This window comes from Pan paniscus, chromosome 4, assembly GCF_029289425.2.
Source record: "Pan paniscus chromosome 4, NHGRI_mPanPan1-v2.0_pri, whole genome shotgun sequence".
NCBI classification, from domain to species: Eukaryota; Metazoa; Chordata; class Mammalia; order Primates; family Hominidae; genus Pan; species Pan paniscus.
The window spans coordinates 154,821,902-154,843,006 of NC_073253.2; the positions used below are offsets into that span (position 1 = coordinate 154,821,902).

The following is a 21,105-nucleotide window of genomic DNA, read 5'->3' on the forward strand; positions in this document are numbered from 1 at the left end:
CAATAAGAAAAGTGAACCAAGTATTGATATTTGAATAAAGACTACTTCCTTTATCCTCTCTCCCAACTCAGTGAGGTGGAAATTCTACTCCAGACTGGTGCAGTCAACACACAAGGCACCTTCTACCCCCAGCTCCCTGTCCGGGGCTTTCTTCCTAGGAGAAACAAGACATCAGCATTTCTCATCCTGCCCCCAGCTACCTGTCACTAAGGCTAAGTCCTAAGTTAGTGTGGTCAAGGAGTTGGGAAGCTCCCTTGTCCTACCCATTTCCCACTCATGAAATGAAGGTCTAGCTTGGACACAGTGTGCTGAGAATACTGGAGCGCTGATTGCTCTTGCCTTGGGTTGTAAGTTGGAGATTCCATGCCAGAAGAAGCAAGTAAGAAGACCTTAAGTTACTGAACCCCCTCCAACGAATGCTCAGCTCCTAAAATTTCTCTACTCCCAGCTCCAGAGCTCTGGTTCAGAAATTCTGCCTGGGGCAGAAACAAGCCACACTACAGATAGCTGCTTCTCTCTTCCCAAAGGAATCAACTTTGCTTGCCACAGAGTATGAAGAAATTGGGATCTATGGGTGCTCTCAAAATCAGTGGAGGTAGGTGTGAAAAATTATTTGAAAAAATAGTGGCTGAAAATGCCTCCATTTTACTGAAAAACACTAACCTATACATCCGGGAAGCTCAATGAACTCCAAGTAAGATATACACAAAGAGATCCACAAACAGATAAATCATAGTAAAAATGCAGAAAGTCAAAGAAAAGGAAATAATCTAAAAAGTAGCAAGAGAAAAACAACTTTCTTACAAGGGAATCACAATAAAATTAAAAGTTGACTTCTTAGCAGAAACAATAGAGACCACAAGACAATGGGATAACATATTCAAAGTGCTCAAAGAAAAGAACTGTCAACCAAAGATTCTATGTTTAACAAAACCAGCTTTCAATAATGAAGGCAGAAGAAAGACACTCACAGATAAACAAATACAGAGAGAAATGTGTTGCTAGCAGACCCACCTTATGCAAAAGGAAGTTCTCTCCACTAAGGGAAGTTATTCAGGCTGAAAGCAAGTGACTCCAGATGTTAATTCAAATACCACCCACCCCCCAACACACACACACACAAACTGATAAATGTTATGTACTTATAAAAAAAGTATAAATGCATATTTTCTCTTTTCTTCTCTTAACTGATTCAAAATAAAATGTACAAATAATATGTATATAAGATATTATTGGGTCTATAACATATAGATATGTGATATATTTGTAATATGTTTGCCAATACAGTACAAAGGAGATGAGTGGTAGTAGATCTGTATTGGGCAAAAGAAATGACTACAGATGGTAAAGCAATAATTATAACAATGTAGTGTTGGGTTTCTAACATTAAGATGCAATATGAATGAAAATAATATCACAAAAAGGGAAATCAAGCTATATATGTACAAAAACATTGCTATGTATCACTATAGCTAAGCTAGCATAACTCTGAATCTAATTGCTATAAGTTAAAATGTATATGGCATACCCTAGGGTATTCACTTTGGAGAAAACTCAAAAACTAGTAAAACAGTTATTAAAGAAATTTAAATGCTTCATTAAAATTATTCACTTAATGCAAAGAAAGTAGTGAAGGAAGACTAGGGAGACAAAAAACACAAGACACATAGAAAATAAAAAGTAAAATGCCAGACATAAATCCAATTATATCAATAAGACTGTAAATTTATTAAAGAATCTAATCAAAAGGCAAAGATTGTCAGACTGAATAAAAAACAAGATCCAAGTATGGGCTATCTACAGGAGGCACATTATGGATTCAAAGATACAAAGAAATCAAAAGAAAAAGAATGGAAAAAATATACAATGCAAACAGCAACCACAAGAAAGCTGAAGTAGCTATATGAATATCAGACAAAATAGATGCTAAAATGAGAAATGTTACTAAAGACAAACAGAAATATTTTATAATGATAAATGAGTCAATCCTTCAGGGAAATATATCAGTCATAAACATATATGCACCTGATAATACAACACAAAATACATGAAGCAAAAACTGACAAAAAAAGGCAGAAATAAATAATTCAACAATAATAGTTGGAAACTTTAATACTTCATTTTAACAATGGATAGAACAACTAGGCAGAAAATCAACAGGAAATAGAAGCTTCCTAACAATATTACAAACCAACTAGACTTAATAGACATCTACAGAATAGTCTACTCAAAAACAACAGAATGTACATTATTCTCAAGTGTATAAGGAATGTACTCCAAGATAGATCACATGCCATGTGAAATTAGAAATTAATAATGGAAAAAATTTAGGAAACTCATGGTAAGTGGAAATTAAAAAATATACTCCTACATAACCAGTGGATTAAAAAAGAATCAAAAGGAAAATCAGAAAATACTTCGAGATGAATGAGATTAAGACAAAACATACTAAAACTTATGGGATGCAGCTAAAGCAATGTTCAGAGGAAAACTTATAGTTGTAAATGCCTATGTTGAGAGAGAAAAAAAATCTTAAATCTATAACCTATCTTTTTACTTTAAGACACTAAGAAAAAGAAGTACAAACTAAACCTACAGAAAATAGCAGAAAGATAATAATAAAAATCACAGTTGAAATTAATAAAGTAGAGAACAGAAAAACAATGGAGAAAAAGTGATGATGCCAATCTAGTTGTCTTAAAATGTCAACCAAATTGACAAACTTTTAGCTAGGTTGACCAAGAAAAAAAGAAGACTCAGATACTAGAATCAGAAATGAAAGGATATCAATACTCACCTTGGAAAACTAAAAAAGATTATAAAGAAATATTATAAATCATTGTATGCCAATAAATTAGATAACTTAGATTAAATAGAGAAATTTCTAGAAAGACTGAAATAACTGAAACTTACTCAAGAATTAGATAATCTGACTAGACCTATAATAATGTCAAAAGATCAAATTAATAATAAAAATAATAAAAACCTACCTACAAAGTTAAGCCCAGGTCCAGGTGGCTTTCCTACTGAATTCTACTAAACATTTAAAGGAGAATTAGTACTATCTCTTTAAAAGCTTCCAAAAATTTAAATATTTTCTAGAAATTTAAGTATTTATTTAATGATTTTAAAGAAAAAGGTCAGTATTACCCTAATATCAAAGCCATACAAAGACATCACAACAAGAGAAAACAAGAGATGAATATCTCTCATGAATAGGGGTGTAAAATTCTCAACTAAATACTAGCAAACTGAATCTAATAACATAAAATCCAGGAAATCTAATTTTCAGTCAAAACAAGGAAAATTTCTATTTTCAATGCAGTTCTGCCTCCATTTCTGATTCACAAACACACTTCCTGGGGAAGTAAGCCTCTTCTATAAGTATACATCTCATGCTAGTGTGCATGCAGCTTGAGAAGTCAGCTGCATGGAGAGGAGCTGGCAGAAATAAAATTTTTTCTGAAAAATTCAGAGAAAACAACAACTGTAATGTACATATCATTTTGCACAATGGCCCTTGGCCTCAGAAAATTATAGAGAAAGAACATAGATGATGTGGAGAAAAAGAATATGAAGAAAATTAATTTTTGTTGGTTTTTCAGACTTTCTTGGAAGAAACAGTATTTCTTTCCTCATATCCATTGATGTTAAGAATTCCTAGGATGTCTCAAGCACTCCCTCAATAATTTACAATTGTCAAGCCACAATTTGTAGACACTCACAACTTTAAATTAAAAGGAATTCCTAGAGAAAAGTTATAATAATTAGCTCTCATATTTGTGTTGTTTCAGTTAGGATGCTTTTGTCCATAAATAATAGAATATCAGATGAACAGTGGCTGAGACAATAAAGTCATTTATTATCTCACCTAGCAAGAAGCCTGCAGGTAGGCAGTTCCTGGGCTGGTTCATCAGCTCAACAATGGCACTAAAGATTTAACATATTTCTACTTATTTCATCATCCTTAACTGTTGGTGTTTTGTCCTCATGCTCATTGCCTTGTTATCATAAAACGGAAGCTACAGCTCTAGACATCACATCTGTGTTCAAGGCAGGAAGAAAGAAGAGATAACACAAATAAACTCTTCATTCATTGGTATCTTTTATGTAAAAAAACACAACAAATTTTTTTCCCCAAAGACTCTCGGCAGACTTTTGCATATATAGTTGACCCTTGAACAATATGGGGGTGAGAGGCACTAATCTCCATGCAGTTGAAAATTTGTGTATAACCTTCAACTCCCCCAAAACTTAACTGCAAATAACCTACTATTGACCAGAAGTGTTACCAATAACATAAATAGTTATTTAACACATATTTTCTATGTTATATGTATTAAATACTATATTCTTATGCTAAAGCAAGAGAAAAATAAGACGTCATTAAGAAAATCATAAGAGAAAATATATTTACTATTCATTAAGTGGAAGTGGATCATCATATAGGTCTTCATCCTCATCACTGCCACACCGAGTAGGCCAAGCAGGAGGAAGAAGAAGAGAGTTGGCTTGCTTTCTCCTGGGGCAGAGTCAGGAGAATATCCATGTATAAGTGGACAAACACAGTTCAAACTTGTGCTGTTCAAGGGTCAACTGTATACGACTAGACTGAACTGGGTCTCACAGCCATCCCTAAATATGAGTAAAGCTGGAGAAAAACCTGATTAGTAAAAGTGAAAGGCTGCTAAGATTGGCTTAAAACAACCATGATCTAGTTCTTGAAACGGAGAAAGTACTTCCTTGAACAAAATCAGGATTCTATTAGGGAGGAAGTTGAGAATGGCTGTTGGTTGGGCTCCTCACAGTGTCTGCCACAAATGCCATGTAATGTTCTTTTCCCTGAGCTATTTTCCCTTCTATCCAATCCCATTCTTAGAGTCTCCCAAGGAGTTAGATAGGTTCTGTGTGTCACAGATAAGTAAAGTTAGACTCTAGTAAGTGAGCGGCTCAGAGCGCTCTCCAAAGCTTTCTAAAATATTTCTCAGAATGAAAGCTTAATTCTGTGGTTAAATTCTTTTGAGGAAATACTATCTTTAAAACATAGAGCACTTAAGCATCTCTTATAAGACAAGAGGTGTGCTAGATGCCTTAGATATATTATCCAACTTAATCCTTTCAGCAAGCAGATGACATAGGTCCTGTTATGATCATCTTGTTTATGTAGATAAGCAACCCAAGCTTTTGATAGGTTAAATAACTTTTTCAATGACATACTAACGGTAGCTGTGGCTCATCTGCAGTGGCTGCTGCCATGATGCCATCTGCAGTGGGACAGGTGCAGCAAGGAGCTGGAAACAGGCAGAAACCCCACCCTATTCCAAGTTGGCAGGGTAGGAGCCTCGTGCTCCCTGAGTGCAGCTGCAGCTGCCCAGCTATGGTTCCAGACCCAGGCATTCTCATGTTTTTGGGGGCCAGGAGCAGGCAGGAGCCCCACCCTTCCAGATGCAGCTGCAGCCACCCAAGCTGCGGCTTCAGACCCAGGCATTTCTGCACTCTCGCTTGCCCAGGAAGGCACAGCTCACCCCGTGATCCCCACAGGCTTGGAAGTGCCTGCTCCCACTGCCTGGCCTCTCCCAGCTCCTGGCATCTGCTCCAATCTCGGAGCAAAGCTGAGGCTGAGTTTGGACACTGTTGCAACCCACTGGGTGTGTGTACACTCAGGGCAGCACTGACTCTAGACTTTGGGTGCCAATGAGCGTGGAAGGGAGGCTGGCAGGGGGGCGGGCTAAGGGCAGCTTGGTGTTGGCCTGCAGGTGCCCCTCAGCACAAACTACCTGGGTGCCATGAACAGCCACAGGAGCCAGACAGGCTCCAGGGCAGAAAGGGGTGGGTCCGCAGTGAAGTCCCACCTTCAAACCCAGGAAGGCCTAAAGACTGGAGGCCAGGCTGCCAGTCCAGTAGACCAGAGTGGGAATTTATGGTGCTTTTTCCATGCCCGCCCATGGTTGTCTGTGGACCAATCAGCACATACTTCCTTCCCTCTGAAGCCCATAAAAAACCCAGACTCAGGGAGATGACAAGATGACCAGCTGCAGAAAACAGCTACCTACTCCACAGTCTCCTCTCTGCTGAAAGCTGAACACTCAATAGGATGACCTGCCTGCAGAAAGGACCTACCCACTCCAGGGTCTTCTTTCTGCTGAGAGCTGAATACTCATCAGGACACCCTGCCTGTGGAGAGCAGCTACCCACTGCAGATCTCCTCTGGGCTGTTCTGTTGCTCAATAAACCTCCTCTTCACCTTGTTCATCCTCCACTTTTCTTTGTACCTCATTCTTCCTGGGTGTAGGACAAGAACTCTGAACCCGAAGAATGGCAGGGCTAAAAGAGCTGTATCACAAACAGGGCTGAAACATGCCCCTTGCTTGCTATGTTGCAGGTAGCAAGAAGGAGAAAAGAAAGAAGGAAGGAAGAGCCCTTGCTCTTCGGGGAGTCTAGGCCTAGGAGCTCCCTAAGCCAGGGCTGTGACACTCTCTTTGGGGCTCTGTGGTTCCTGGAATCTCCAAGTTTCTGGGTGTCACCACGTTCCCCAGTGCCAGCTGTGGGAGCTGCTTGCTGTATGCCCAGTCCAGCCACAGCCTCTCAGGGAGCTGGCACCCTCGCCAGCACCTGGAGCTGCCTGCCCCACCTCAGTCAGCATGCCTGGCTGTGTGCAGTGGCCAGACCCCATGCTTGCTGGCTCATACACCCCTCGCCATTCCACTCACCCTTGGCAGGCATAGGATCCAGGACTGTAGTGTAAGCCAAGCACGGCTTACCAGGCTGAGTGGGCAGAATGAGCCCAGTGGGCCCGAGCAAAACTCAGGCAAAGGTGTCACTGGCCACAGAGGTTTCCAGCTGGAAAAGCATCATCCTGAGAATCTCGTGACAATGCCACTGGTCAGTGGTAGAATCATAACACAGATCAAAGGAATCTCTTTCCAAAGCCTACATTCTTTACCAAAGAGTGCTGCAAAAAGATTGCCTTGTCTCAGGACTTCTCAGATCCAATTCCCATGCATTTTATTTTAGACAATGCATTTACAGTAAATACAGTAAAATGTATTGGATGCATTAGAATCTCCAAGAGAAGGATCTAAATGATGGATCAGAGAACTTTATTCACCGAATGTCTAGGAGGAGTTTGAAGGACTAGTGTCCTGAGTAACACACTTCTGAAAACACTGGTGCAGTGAACAAAATGTTGAACCGTGAATTAGAAAACATGAGTTCCCATTGTCATTTCCCAACCCAGCAAACCTTTTTCTTGTAGCTAATTCCTATTTGTCTTTCAAAACGTCAACACTGCATTTCAGCACCTTTTCTCTAGGTAGATTTTCTGGATCTCTAGGTCTGATTTTAGTGTCTTTTCTATGATTTCATATTGCTCCATGTAGTTGTTCCCACCAGGGGGCAAATGTCCCCTTTTATTTGTCAATGTATGGGGACATTTGGCAATGTATGGGGATATAGTTGGTTGTTATAACTGATGTGGAAGACAGTGCACTATTGGCATTTAATGAGCAGAGGCCAAGGATATTCTGAACATTCTACAATACACAGGACAATGCCCTCACTCCCACCCTAAGCCCACAGCAAAGAATTACTCAGCCCAAAATGCCCAGAGTGCAGAGGTTGAAAGACTCTTCTCTATAGGACTTTTCACACTGCCTGAATCTTGTATTTTCTGTGTGTGTTGGTCCCTCTTTTAATTGTCAACTTCTCGACTAGAGACCAGGGCTTCTTAAAATTTACTGGGCACAAACAGGTCTCAATATTTCCTGTTGAAGGAGAGAAGTTAGTAATAGATTTTAGTAGGTGCATTTGGAGGTGTCTACCTACCTCATAGCCTCCCATTCTCAAGTTCTACCACACATTACATTGGTGGGTCCTAGCAGCCATGTCTGTACTACATAATTCTATTTCTTTGTTCTAGTCATTGAAACAGAGGTGAACACTGATCCTCACCTCAGTCCATTATATTTTCTCCACAGTGAATTTAGAATTAATACTCAGAGGCACTAGTCTCCAGTGGTTGAGGGCTATAGAACAGCATCTTTGGCATAGTGAGTGATAAAATCTGGTCAATTCCAATTGTCTGCACCTACAAATAGGTGCAGACATGTGAGAATTATTAGATTGATGCAAAAGTAATTGTGGTTTTACCATCACTGTCAATGGCAAAAACCGTAATTACTTTTGCACAAAACTAATAGCATGCTACAAATAGTAACCTTGGTTTTCACAGTGGGTTTCCACTGAAAAGCCATTGCTGGTTCCACGGAGCCCATGTGTTCCCCCTTGCATGTTCTGAGGTTTCATTTCTTTACTCCTATACTAAATTCCCTCTTTTTTATTTTGGTCTGAGTGAGTTTCTGTTTACATAGAATCAAAGAGTCTTGATTAAGATACAAGTTGGAAAACATATCCCAATGTTCTTAACTTTAATATAAGATTCTTCCTTCTCCCAAAACATGAAAGTTTGAAAGAGAAAAGAAATAGTGTCAGAGAGTCTATGAAATGGACCTAGAAGTCACCTCTGTCATACCACTTTCAGTGTTCTACAAAGGGTAGCTGGAAAGGCCATTCCTATTTTTAGATGAACACCCAGAAAGGGTGTCTAATGCCTGGGGGGGCTTGCTTTAGACTCTAAACTATATAATGTTGCACAGGCATAAATTCTCCTCTGTAAATGAAAGGCATTACAATCTACTTCAGTTTCAATACGTCAAAAGAGGCCCGTGGAGACAATTATTTGCTGAAGGGGCACATGACCTTGTTGGACCTGACATTTATTTTGTCTTCCTTTGAAAACAGTTAAAATTGCATAATTGATATTTTGCACTTCTAATCTTTTGCTTCTTGATGACTACCACAAAGAAATAATAATAACAGATTAAATCTGGCTGTTGTCTTGAAATAGACTTTGTATTTTTTCCCCCCTAAAGGAAAACAAATAGAAAACTAGCTGTACAATGTTTCAGGGATACAGCCACACAAGTGTAAAGTGTTCCTGATCACCTCTAGCTGTGATGGCCTGGAAAAGCACAGAAACAGCAGCTACAGTTGCTGGTCCAAGCCCAGCCATCTTCAAGTTCAAGTTCTTTGCCTGGCTCGAAGTTTGGCATGAGGACAGATTCTGTCAATGGTGTGTTTTCCAGTACAAGGTTGGCCATTTCCCTGAAGTGGATCTATCCTCTGCTTGTTCCTTGACCTCCTCCCAAAAACCTGGGAGAGTTTTCTAGATAAATAGCTATTATATTCCCCCACAAAATTTGTCCTTGATTTACCCAGCATGGATGCCTCTGAGATCATCACTGCTCTTCCTCATGGCAGACTGTATTTGCAAGAGTTTGACTACACTTTCATCAACACCAGCCATTTGTTCTTTCCTTTACCTATTAGAATTTCACTCATACTTTTTTTCCCTTTCTGGGCCTACTCATTATTGTTTCCAGATCACGAAATAATTTTTCGCAATCTGTTTTTCTTTGGTGACCCCCAGTTCCAAACACCTTTCTTTTTGGTGCTAGTTGAATTATTATTTTTTTATCTTGTTTTTAAAGAGCCTTGATTTTAGGCTATAGACTTTCACTGATGCAGCCTCTGACACAAGAGGCTGTTTTCTGCTTCCTAAAGCTCCGGTGTCAGGCTCAGATGTGGAATAAAGAGTTTAAAGCATCTTATTAACTTGGTAGTCAAACAATAATCTCAGATTCAGAAAATTTTCTATCTGTATGAAAGGATTTCATATATTGATTTTAAAAAATAGACAAAAAATAAGCTGATTCCTTGGATGTAAGGCCAATAATCAGAGTCAGGATTTCTCTGACTCTCTGGAAACAAATCCCATGCTAGCTCACTCACATTTTTTCCCCAGAAGCCTGTATTAGAATGTGGAAAGCAGCAGGGGTGGGAGGTAGAAGAGTCTGTAATTTTAATGGGACTGCAGAGACCACTTTGAAATATTGAACACCTCCATGAGAACAAATATTACAGCTTCCATCCGATGTCATAATCACTGTTATCTTTAAGGATCCAAGTGTGTAGATGAGTTTTCTTGACATAGAATATGACTAGGTCCTTCAGGATACTGCAGGATGTCATTTGCAGGTCACAAATGACTCCCTGCTCTGCGATTCTTCCATGAGCCAGGGCTTTGATTTCAGTATTCCTTTTCTAAAGCCATGGCCATTGCAGCCGGGCAGTGACTCAAGCAGATGGCTGATGGTGACAAGCCTACTCCGATTGGTAATAAAAATACCAGAAGCTAAACTGCATTGTGTACAAATACGTGAGGCTATTGCTGATTCCTTTGTATCTCTAGATTCTATTTAGAGAACGAGTTGATCTTTTGCATGCAGAACCCTCACAGAATGAACCATTGCGCCAGGTGTATTTGAAGCATCTACTGACTTTTGTGAAAGTCAGGATTTTTTTTTTTAATTAGGCTTCAAAACCACACTCTTACCCTCTAAGGTTTCTGGCAGACTACCCATGATTTGGGGTTGGGGAAGAGAAACCATCAGAGGCACTCCCAAACTGAAAGACTAATTTAAATTGTGTTGTTTCTCTCTTCTCTTAAGAGATGTTGCTAATGAACCCCCAAAATGGGAAAGTGTAGAATTAGAGGCAGAGGTGGGAGTGAGGGCAGAATGTAAACACTGAGTAATCCATTCCCTAGGTAATGAGTCCAGGAATAGTTGAGAGTCGATTCTGAACTAGTCAGTCCCTGTGGTTGCTTTGCTTAGTTTATTAGATTGCTTCTCAAACCTTTGAACATCAGGATCACCTGGAGAGCTTTTATAAAATTACAGCTTCTGGGATCCCACCCTCAGAGGGTCTGATTTAGCACATTTAGGCTGGTGCCAGGAAATCTGTATTTTTGAACAAGAACCTTGGTGAGTCTAACCTGCTACTACTGCATCAAAATGTGATATTAGTAAGTCTGAAAGTCTCAGGTCCAATTGCAACTCCAAGTTAGCTAAATGCTCATGTTGTGGCCTCTATCTGCCAATCATGAGCATTCTGGTAAATGGGGTGAGAAGCAGGGAATGGAAAGAAAGGATAACAGATGAGAGATGGGAAGGTCCATTGTCCAGTCCTTGCTCCAACATTTATTAGCCATATGACCTTGGGCAAATGTCTCTGAGAGGCTCAGTGCCTCATCTGTAGAATGGGGACTGTAATTCCTGCCTTGCTTACCTCATTGGGTTATGAGGACCAAATGAGAAATAACTTTGTAAAACATTACGTGTTAGAAGTAACAATATTTTTATAGAGAAGCTGTATTTTTATTCCCTTGGATCTAACGATGGCACACTCACACTCAGAATCCCCAGACCCAAATACCTTCATTCAATAAATCAAAGGACATCTGCTCTAGTGCAAGGGCTGGTTCCCTGAACACAGTCATTGTGGCTGGGAAGGCAGTGGTTTTCAGAATCACCAGCTGCATATGGGAAATGGGAAAACGCTGGGGCTCCTTCCTGATTGAGAATCTCTGCAGGTGGGTGGGAATTTGCCATTGTAGTAATGCCAGAGATCATTCTTAACATATTAAAAGTGAAGGAGTCACTGGGCATGGTAGTCACAAAGGCTGGGAGTTTCAGAGTTGAACGTGACTTTGAAGGCCTCTTTCCTACTTCTTTTGGCCCTGAAAAAAAAGTGTCTTGGTGCCCGATTCTCTCCTTCCCCACTCCTCCCTCCACCCACCCTTCTCCTCTATCCTATTTACTCTTTTTGCCTCCCCTCTGCCTGGTTCAACTACATACTCCTGAAGCCTTTGCCCTCTGCTCGCCTTCCTCTATCAGAACTCGTTTCCTTCCTGCCAGGGCTCAAGCTGACTTTCCCCAACCAATTTCACATGAAGGGGCCAGTTACAGCTTCCAGCACTCTCAAGTCTCAGCTTTTTTGTTTTTAAGCAGATTTTTTTGTCACTTTATCAAGGCGTTCCTAGAGAAATTCCAATAGAAGAATATCCATCATCTGTCCCAGGTAAGTGAGGAATACACTGTAGGACAAGGGCCCCGTTCCCCAGCCTGTGTAGCCATCACAAGTCAGGCCAGCAGGTCCTCATACCTGACAGCCTGATTCCCAAATGGCCAATTCCTGGAGTCCTTCATCCTCTACCATCTCCTACCCTCCTCTACTTTCCAAAGCAAGAAAACAGGGTGTTTCCTTTTTGCATAGGAAAAGCCTCCTTCCCCTGGCCTGTCTTCATCCTATTACCCAGCTCCAGATCTCAGATCGCGACCTAGATTTCCTAATGCCTCCAATTCATTTTCCAGGGAGCTGGCAGCTTCCCTACTGGTCAGGGCCTGGCCCGGGCCTGGCCCATGGAGCCCTATTCTTCTGTTTGCTGATTTCTGCTGTGACATTCGGCTCATAATATCAGAATTATCAAGGCTGATGCTTCCCCAAATAATTATTAATAAGAACCCATTCCATGAGTTTTTTGTTCTATGAAGGGAGTTGTCTTCAACATATATATATATATATATATTTGTTTGTTTGTTTGTTTGTTTTGAGACGGAGTCTCACTCTGTTGCCGGACTGGAGTGCAGTGGCACAATCTCGGCTCACTACAACCTCTGCCTCCCAGGTTGAAGCTATTCTCCTGCCTCAGTCTCCCGAGTAGCTGGGACTACAGGTGCGCACCACCAAGCCCAGCTAATTTTTATGTTAGTGGAGACGGGGTTTCACTTCAGCCAACATTTTAAAAGATTGTTTTTGCTTGGTTTGAGGAACGGTTTTTTTGAATTTCTTTCTTTTAAATTGAGAGGAAGAATAAAATAGACCCGAGGGTAAAAAGATAAAGATGGGAGGTAGGGTTGGGGAAAGACTAGTATTTTAGCAGTCCCCAGTGGGGGATGGGAGATGGTCAGCCTTCCAGCTGGGGAGAAACCAAAGTCAGGAAGCCAAGGGTGAGAATCCTGAGAACTAAGCAACACTGAGACTGGCCAGAATAGTCACTCTTTTACTGTACGCTATGTCTTACAGAAATACCTTCAGAAAGAATAGGCTGAAAAAGCCCTGCTGCACCTCATCAACATCTAGAACAGGGGTCAACAAACTATAGTCCACCCCCTATTTTTGTAAAGTTTTATTGGAACAGAGCCACACCCATTAATATTCTCTACAGCAATTTTCACCTTACAACAGCAAGAGTAGCTGTAACAGAGACCATATGGCCTGCAAAGTCAAAAATATTTACTATTTGGCCCTTTACAGACAAAAAGTTTGCCAACCTCTGGTGTAGAATGCTGTATCCTATAATGCACCACTTTACAAACTTGTTTCCTTAGCAACAGAATGCATTTCTGTGAAAAATATTTTAAATGTGGAAACCCATGAAAAAGATAAGTGCAGAGAAGAGACAGCAGTCACAGTCCCAAGACCTCAGCCTTCCCTTTGCTCCCCTCTCCTAATGGTGTTTCTAGAACCCAGGGTTCCGTGAAATCGAGTTTGAAAATAGCTTCAAAGCATATGCTTTTTGAGGGCAAGACACTGCTTTAATTTCTTATGTGTCTATTTAGTAACTGGCAGCTAAAATACACTCAAGTTTGACAGATGAGGGATGAAGTGCTTCTAGTCAAGACCCAAATCCCCATGGCTGCTGTTGAACATCTTTCTGTCTTCTGTCATCCAAACTCCCCTCAAGAGTGACTCACACCCACTGTCTTCTCTTCCTATACCTTCATGTCACTGGCTTTTGACTTTAGCCCCATTGCTGTGCTTGAACTGTTGTTACCAAGGTCCCCAGTGATATCTTTAGCTACTACAGGACATGGGCATTCTCCAGTTCTTCTCCTCAGGTGACCTTTTGAGCATCTGACAACTCCTGAATCTCACTACCCCTTTGGGTTCTTTTTTCTAACACCTTAGTTTAAATGTATTTTATTTTACTTTTAGTTGACAAATAATAATTGTATATATTTATGGGGTGCATGTGATGTTTTGATACATGTAGACATTGTGGAATGATCAAATCAGGCTACTTAACATACTCATTACTGAAACTTTCCTTTTTTGTGATGATAACATTTAAAATCCATTCTTTTAGCTATTTTGAAATATATAATACATTATATTAACTGTAGTCACCATGCTATGTAATAGAATACCAGAACCTATTCCTCCTGTCTAATGGAAACTTTGTACCCTTTGGCAAACATCTCCCTTGTCCCCGTTCACATCCTCCTGCCACCTTCTATTCATAGAGTAAGGGGTTAATATCCAAAATATACAAGAAACTCAAACTACTTAATAATAGGAAAACAAGTAACCCTATAATAAAATAGGCAAAGGATCTGAATAGACATTTCTTGAAAGAAGACATACAAATGGCCAGCAGATCTATGAAAAAATTCTCAACATCTTGAAGCATCAGAAAAATGCAAATTAAAACCACAAGGAGATATCACCTTACCACTGTTGATCAGCAATTGTAAAAAAGATGAAAAATAAAAAGTGTTGGTGAGAATGTGGAGAGATGGGAATGCTTGTACACTATTGGTGATGTTATAAGTTAATATAGTCATTTTGGAAAACAGTATGAAGATTCCTCAAAAAGCTGAAAATAGAACTACAATATGGGGCGGGCACAGTGGCTCACACCTGTGATCCCAGCCCTTTGAGAGGTCAAGACAGGTCGGTCAACTGAGGTCAGGAGTTCGAGACCAGCCTGGCCAACATGGGGATACCCCATCTCTACTAAAAATACAAAACTTGGCCAGGCGTGGTGGCTCATGCCTGTAATCCCAACACTTTGGGAGGCCGAGGCAGGTGGATCACGATGTCAGGAGTTGAAGACCAGCCTGGCCAAGATGGTGAAACCCCATCTCTACTAAACATACAAAACTTGGCCAGGCGTGGTGGCTCACGTCTGTAATCCCAACACTTTGGGAAGCCGAGGCAGGTGGATCACGATGTCAGGAGTTCAAGACCAGCCTGGCCAAGATGGTGAAACCTCGTCTCTACTAAAAATACAAAAATTAGCTGGGCGTGGTGGTGGGTGCCTGTAATCCCAGCTACTCGGGAGGCTGAGGCAGGAGAATTGCTTAAACCCCAGAGGCAGAGGTTGCAGTGAGCCAAGATCGCGCCACTGCACTCCAGCCTGGGCATACAGAGAGACTCTATCTCAAAAAAAAAAAAAAAAAAAGAACTGAAGAACTATGATATGATCCAGCAACTCCACTTCTGGGTATGTATCCAAAGGAATTGAAATGCGTATGTCGAAGTGATGTCTGTACTGTCATGTTTACTGCAGCATTACTTATAATAGCCAAGATATCAAAATAGCTGAAGTGCCCATCAATTGATAAGTGGATTAAAAATGTGGTCTACATACATGACAGAGTACTATTTAGCCTTTAAAAAGAAAAAAATTCTGTCATTTTCAACAACCTGAACGGACCTAGAGGACATTAAGCTAATTGAAATAAGCCAGACACAGAGAGACAAATACCACATGACCGCACTTACTGTGGAATCTGAAAAGTCAAAACTCTTGGCTTCTTGTTACTCCACAATCTCCAGGTTATTTTTGACTGTCTTTGGCCTTTGCTTCCCTGTGTCTGAAGTGAGCTCCTCTTTCTCTGACCTCTTCTTAAACGAAGATATACTTTAAGCATTGACATCATCTCAAATCTAAATCTAAATGTTGAGTGCTCACAAGTTTCTATTTCAAGCCCAGGCTTACCTCCTAAGTTTCAGACTCATTTATCTAACTCTCTGCTAGATAACTCCACCTGGCACTCCAAACTCAACCTGTCCCAATTTGAACTCACCATATTCCTTACAGCTGATGCCTCTTTGGAATTCTCTCTGTCACTTGAGGATACCATCATCTGGCCAGTTGTTGTCAACTACAACCCTGTGACCTTGGCATCTTAAATCAAACAACCAAATTCTACCCATTTTGTGATCTGAGACTTCTTGGCTCCATCCCCTGTCTCCCTCCCTTATTATCTCTCTCAAGATGGCTATAGCAGCCTCCTACCTGGGCTCCTGAATCTTGTGCTGTAATCCATTCTGCATTCTGCAGCTACAGGAATTATGCCAGTCACCATCCCCAACATTCACATACCTGTAAGCCATCTATGGCTTCCCAGTGCACACAGGGTAAAGGCCAGATCCATGGTGATGGCTTACAAGGGCCTACAAAGGCTGGTCCTTGTTTGTCTTTTCCTGTCTCATTTTCTATATTCTCCTTCACTCACTGCCTCCCAGCTATACTGATCTCTCTATTTGTCAAACATGCCACGCTTCTTCCAACTAGAAAGCCTTTATCCATGTTGTTCCCTCTGCTTGGTGAATAACTCCTATTCATCCTGTAAATCTTAGCTCAAACATCACTTTCTCTGGGATGCTGCCTTCCCTGACCAAAAATAAAATATAGTCATCATGGGATCCTAGGCACCATGAACGTCTCCTTCTTAACTCATCGCAGCTATAATTTCACACTTGTTTTTATAATTATTGCTTAATATATATATTCACTTACTAGACCCTAAACTTCAAGAAGGCAGGAGCCAAGTCTGATTTTTCTCTTAGACATATCCCAGGGGCTACCCCAGTTCTGCATATCCACAGCCCTTAGCACAGGGCTGGCTTCTGAAAGTACAATTAATTACTGTGTGAATTAAATTATTTACTGTTGTGGTTTGAAGGAATGCTCTAAAACTCATGCTGACACTTAACCCCCAATGTGGTAATATTGAGAGGTGGGACCTTTAAGAGGTAATTAAATGGTGAGGGCTCTGCCCTCATGAGTGGATTAATACATTCATGGATTAATTGATTAATGGGTTATTGTGGGAGTAGAACTGTTGGCTTTATGAAAACAGGAAGAGAGACCTGAACTAGCATGTTAGCACACTCAGCCCCCTCACCATGTGATGCCCTGCACCACCCCGACAATCTGCAGAGTCCCCGCCAGCAAGAAGGCTCTCACCAAATGCAGCCTTGGATTTCTCAGCCTCCAGAACCATAAAAAAAAAAGTTATTTTCTCTATAAATTACCTAGTTCCAGGGATTCTGTTATAAGCATCATTAAATAGACTGATATACTTACCTTTCATCCAGACTTGTTCCCCTGAAATCCACCCTGATCACATTCTGCCTAAAATACCCACGAGACCTTGTCCCTGCCCTGCCCTTCAGTGGCTCCCCTTGGCCTGCAGGATGAAGTCAAGCTTCATGCTATACAAGCCCCATCACAATCATTACCACTCTCTGGGCTCATCTCTGCCCTCGTTGCTGGGCACATCATGCTCCAGAAGCCCGGTTCTGCTTCCTGATTTCAGCACACATCACGCTATTTCACACCTAGGACGGCTGCTCCTGGGATGTAATTCACTGGGATTCACCAATTGTTAGTGTTTTAGCACAATCACTTCTTCTCTCTCTCCCCCTGTATGTGTGCATATGTGTGTATGTGTATTTGGGGGAGCATTTGGGAGTAAGTTGAAGCCATCATGGCACTTCACCCCTGAACGTTTCTGAAGGTGTCATCTAAGAACAAGGTCATTCAATTTCATCACCACAACGTAATTGTCACATCTGGGAAATTAAGCATTAATATAATACTACTCTAAGGACCGTATCCCTAATTATCTAATTAATGTTATAGTTTTTTGTTTTGTTTTGTTTTGTTTTCTCTGATATCTCATCTCGTCCTCCCTGCCCCTCACCCATCTCCAGTCTACATCTGGTTTGCTGACTCTACTTCCTTTTTTCCGCAATGATTTCAGAAAGGGCAGAGATGACCAGTTGTACACCAAAACCTGTTTCTTCTTCTTCTTCCCCAGCACACAGCTTGACCTCATTTCTGAGCCTCCCTTGAAGCTGTGTATGTGACTGTATGGCTGAGTTCTAATGACAGAGGTGGGTATGATTCTCAGGCCAGGGTTTTTATGAAGCAGCAAGTTCTTATGCATGCTCTCTCTCTTTTGTCAGCTCAGTGCCAACGATGAAGGCAAGCCTTTAGGGAGGAGTGGAACCACGAGATAGAAAGAGCCCTGGGTCATCATATCAATGGTTGGAAGAGAGTCTCATCTCAAGCAGGAACACCTGCCTTGGGTTTATAGGTAGGTAACAATAAGCTTCTATTATGTTTGAGCCATTTCACAATTGAAGATCTATTTGTTATAGCAGCCAATGTCACCAAATGTGGTTAATATTCTTCTATAGAAAAGGGACTAGATGGATTTTCTTATCTAGAACCTCTTACCTTAAGAGAAAATGAGAAGTAGAGGAGAAGCCTTGGGCATGATTTTCTAGGCAGAAGTCATCCCAGGAGCTAAAGGGAGGAGAAGGAGCATGGATAGATGTAAGAACTCAGTGTATGGAAACTCCATCCCCAGATCTCTGTCTGCTAACGTGCGTGAGTGTGCTTGCAACTAGCTATACCTTTGTGCAATGAGGATTCCATTTAAATCTTAAGGAGCATTGGAGAAAACAGTTAACACAGAGACTGTTTATGAATGCAGAACGTCTAGCAAAGTGAAAAGAGAAAATCTATAAAAGTTTGCTTTAACAATGTGAAAGTAAATGAATAAATAATTATAGCCATTATGTAAACTTCTCATTTTGTCTAATTACCATGCAACACAACAATAAGATTTATCATTAAATATGTCAGATTCAGTTTGTTGTTCATTCATTTGATCGCAATTCCAAATTTTGTTCTTGAATGTACAGCCTGCATTGTTTGTTGTTCATAGCTGAAGAAATTAGAGGGAAACTTACTCAACACTCAGCTTTATGGCTGAGGAAAACTTGAGAACTTTTCATCAGCATCTAAATGTTATGGTTCTTCATAACTTGTTTTAATTTTCGACCATGTGGACTGAATTGGAAGTAGGCTGAAAAGTGAGAAATGTTGCTGAGCCAGACATCTCAGGCTTTTGATGGGTCCTCTGGTTCCATCCAGTCTGGGGTGCTGCATGCCGCACTCCTGCTCAGTTAGATGAGGCTGGAGTTTGTCAATTCCAGAGTCTGACTTCACTTCCAATCCCTGGACATCTCGGTATATCTAATTAATTGCATGTATATTATTTGTATATATTAATTGCTTAATAATATACCAATGATGCTAAAGTGCCCCAGCAGAGTTATTCTATGTGAGCAGAAATGGAAAATATTCAACACTTCAACACCATATAATGCTAATAACATAATATAATTATAACATAATAACAGCATCTGACACTTACATAATTATACATAATAACAGCATCTGACACTTACTGGGCATGTACGTGGTGTCAAACACTGTTTTACATCTCAGTGTATCTTTATAACAATTCCACGAGAGAGGTAGAGTGGTTCACTACTTTCCAACCTTAAAGTTTGAGGGCCTATGGAACTTGCCCAAGGTCTCAGTCCCCCGGTAACTGTTGGAAGTTCTCATTCATTATTTTTTCTTACAATATCCTGAGATAATGTCAATCCTGGTATAGGCAAAACTGTGAAGTGGGGGAATTTGTGTTCACTGCTCTTTCATTGCTCTTTGAAGAATTTGGGAATATGGACGTTGGTTTGGGGTTGAGTGGGAGGGCTCATTGGTTTGGGGTTGGGTGGGGGCTCACTGTAACAAGTTATATATATACATATTATTTACCATGTATATATTTTGCTGAGGCCAACCCAATTCTCAATGAGCCTATGATCTAGTTGAAGAAGGCTAAACAGTCAACAGGCAGTTGCAATCCAGTGGGATAAGTGCTGTGATGGGAGAAGTTAAGACTCTGTGGAAACCTCTAACCAAATTCGAGGGCAATCAGGAAAGGCTTCCTGGAGAAGGCATCTATGTTGAGGCCTACAGGACAGGAGGCAATAAACCAGAAGGAGTGAGAAGGCAAGAAAAGAGGGTTCCAGGCAGCAGAACCAGTACAGCTGTGTAGATGAGAAGAGACTGGCGAACAGGTGTTGACAGTACGCTGGCTTCATCAGATAAGCATCGAGTGCTCCTTTCCAGAAACTTTTTCCTTGCCTGCTACAGTGCCTGATTTTCTCAACATTGATCCATTAACAAACAATTCTATCAATACATCTATAGCATTTATTACTTATTTACTACACAAAGCATTGGGTAAAGAATTGAGAATTCAAGAACTCTGAGACCCTGCCTCTGCCTTCTAAGAGTTTTACTGAGTGCGGGTGGGGTTGGAACATTCCCAGAGAAAAAAGAAAAATTTAAATAATAAAGCAGGTTTTTGAATAAGAGGAAGAAAAATGCCATGGTGAATCACTCAAGCTTTGGAGTCAAACCTTACTTCCACCATTGACTACCTAGGTGACCTTGCACAAATTACTTACCTTTTTGATCCTCAGTTCTCAATCTATACAATTGGAATAATAACACATCATTTTCAAGACTGTTGCAAGGACTAAACAGTTAATGCTTGCACGGCACTTAGAGCATGCTGCTCAGCACAGAGCAAGCTCACAATAAATGTTTTAGCCATTATGATATTACTATAATTAATTCACCACATAAATACTTGAGTGCCTGCTCTGTGATGCCTTTCCTGCTTTTTACTTCATGCCCTTTTGGCTTCATGCCGTACCAGCCATTGCCCTAGCACCTGTCTCTCCTCTTTCCACTGGATTCTTCTCTCCAGTCAGCATCATCTGGTCAAAGAAGCATAAACCATGAGCTCTGGAAAAACTGGTTTGTCTGTCTCACAAGCAGGCCTCAGAGTTCCCTGGGCACCTCTCTAAATCTCCCTGGACTGTTTGTCTTACCATACAGGGAGACTATTCTCTCCTGACCGACTGCAACCTTCTGTTCCCACTCACATAGCAGTGAGTTATATACAACACAGGGACATCTCTCACTGTGTTATGATCTACTTCTATCTATTACTAATTCTATTAACATTTAACATTTGCTGAGCCTGTATTAGGTACTGGAAGGAGTTGACAAGGGACTTGCATAGGATTATTAAGTTGGGATGAAACATCTAACCTTAAACCATTATGGAGTGCATGCTCAAATAGAATCAGCAATCAAAAGCAGTTTTTTTAAAAAAGACTAAAATCTAGTCAATTTATGTATTTACCTACTTGTTTACTTATGGCCAATGTTGATATCTCCTGTATTTCCAAACCCAG

The 21,105-nt window shown here is 40.7% G+C and overlaps 1 long non-coding RNA gene across 1 annotated transcript in view; it reads left to right on the top strand.

Moving 5' to 3' along the window:
• The window catches only part of LOC103786160 (uncharacterized), a 356,334-nt gene that overhangs the window by 282,098 nt on the left and 53,131 nt on the right, over positions 1–21,105 (top strand). Inside the window, exons 17-18 of the long non-coding RNA XR_008625464.1 lie at positions 17,796–17,871; positions 17,944–18,074. This is a non-coding gene — a long non-coding RNA (uncharacterized LOC103786160). The remainder of the gene's footprint in view (positions 1–17,795; positions 17,872–17,943; positions 18,075–21,105) is intronic.